Source organism: Glycine soja, chromosome 4 (genome assembly GCF_004193775.1).
Source record: "Glycine soja cultivar W05 chromosome 4, ASM419377v2, whole genome shotgun sequence".
Lineage (NCBI taxonomy): Eukaryota > Viridiplantae > Streptophyta > Magnoliopsida > Fabales > Fabaceae > Glycine > Glycine soja.
Window position 1 is genome coordinate 39,628,812 of NC_041005.1, and position 2,272 is coordinate 39,631,083.

Here is a 2,272-nt window from a genome sequence, read left to right on the forward strand (position 1 = left end):
GTCCATTGCTTGACCTATCATCTTTTGTACTTGATCTCTAGTCATAGCAGAGGGACGAGCATAGTTGAGTGGGGTAGGACTTGAACTAGTTGAGTAGACGATAACAGCATCAGGAGCACCCTTCTCCCTTAACGTAGCTTCATTTAAGGTTGTGGACTGCTTGGATGCATATTCTTTGTCTTGATGAACAACCTCATCAGCTATAGCTGCGTTGGACACCTCTGGAGTTTCATTCATAACCCCAGTGTTTATGAGATCAATAATGACCTCATTAACAATGTTGTCATCCACAACTTTCACAAAAGCTTAAACTTGGATTGTAGCACTTTCCTCCTTAGCAGTAGAAACAAAAGCAAATTGTTCTTCCATCTTGGCTCTTTTTTCTTTTTAAGAATCATGGAGTTTAGTCACATGATCTCTAAAATCTTCTTCCTTCATTTTTTTGAGATCATAGGTGGTTTCATGAAGATTGGTGGGAAGGCTTGTCAATTGTTTGATGAAGGAGTAGTTGTCAGTACCCTTAGTGAAACACGCACAAGCGTAATTGAAATGATATGACTAAACTGGATGCAACACTTGAATGAAGTCATGATGATCAACATTGTCACTTCCATCATAACCAGATGAGGAGGCCTTCAAAGAAGGTATTAGCATCATATGTGTTCGGAGCCTCAACGAGCTTTTTACCATTGACAAGGAACTTTAGTTCCTGGACTAGTTGACCACTTCCACCTTCATTTGTCTTGAGGGCATTTCTTCATAATAGTACAACTTGAATACTTTCTTCTTAGAAGTATCCCAAATAGTTAGACAGAGGCACACTTTGTCTGCAAAAACTTTGATTTTTATGGCCTTTGAGATTTGCAACCTTGGTGAATAGGCAATTATCTTATTTCTAACATACATCTAAGCATGGAGTAATCCACCAAGGTGAGGTCAAGGTCAGATGGGTTAACTGGGAGGAGCTTTGACAAAGGCGTCCAAATGTTGACCTTCTTTTGAAACTCACTTTTTGGTGTGTAGAAGCAAATATGTCATGAAGTTTTGATGATGCCAAAGAAACGCGCTTCTCATGTTTGATCCAAGACAAGACTCCAAGAAATCCAAGATAAATGATGAATCTAGTCTCTAGAGTCTTAGAAAGAGTTTCTAAATTGATGATGCACAAGTTATGGCCAAAGGATTTTTTTTCAAAAGTTTTTAAGAATTCATGAAAGTGGTATTTACTCTCTGGTAATCGATTACCAGAGGCTGTAATCGATTACCAGTGGCCAAAATTCTTTCTGAAATGTTTTTAAAATGTTTTTAAATATTTTTGATAGCTTGTAATCGATTCCACAAGGCTTGTAATCGATTACTAGAAGTTTTGAACGTTTTAAAACAGCCTTTAGAAATTTGAATTTAAATTCCAAAGTCTGTAATCGATTACAGTGTATGTAATCGATTACTAGAGTTAAAATTCAAATTTCAAATGTGAAAAGTCACAACTCTTCAGAAAACAACTGTGTAATCGATTATACCATTTTGGTAATCGATTACCAATGAAGAATTTTCGGAAATAACTCCCAACAATCACATCTTTTCAAATGATTTTGAATGGCCATCAAAGGCCTATATATAAGTGACTTGGGACACGAATTTCCTCAGAGAGTTTTTTTGAACTAAAATGTCTTATCCTCTCAAAAAGATTCCTTGGTCAAACACTTGCATATTCAATAAGGAATCTTGATTGATCTTCAATTGTTATATCTTTCTCTTAAAGAGAGAAACTTCTTCTTCTTATTCAAAGAGATTGATTAAGGGACCGAGGGTCTCTTAAGTTGTAAGGATTTCTGAATACAAGGGAAGGGTTGTCCTTGTGTGGTTCAGACTTTGTAAAAGGCATTTTACAAGAGAGTGGAAATATCAAGCGGGTTGCTTGGGGACTAGACGTAGACACAGGGCGTGGCCGAACCAGTATAAAAACCGAGTTTTCATTCTCTCTTCCCTTAAACTTCTTTTATTTATTTTTATTTATCTTTTGCTTTAAAGAAGTTTATTTTGAATTGTCTTTTGAGTAATTCATATTAAGGGTGCATTGTTAATCCAAAAAAGAGAGAGTGAAATTTTTAATTGGGGAATAGTTTTTTTTAATCTTAATTCAACCCCTATTCTTAAATAACTGAGACCACTTGTCTAACATGGTGGTTCGACTTCTTGTGAAGGATCCCTCTGAAATTTCTCAAACAGATCCCTAGAAATATTGTTTTGAGTGTTCCTCTTATCCTTTGAC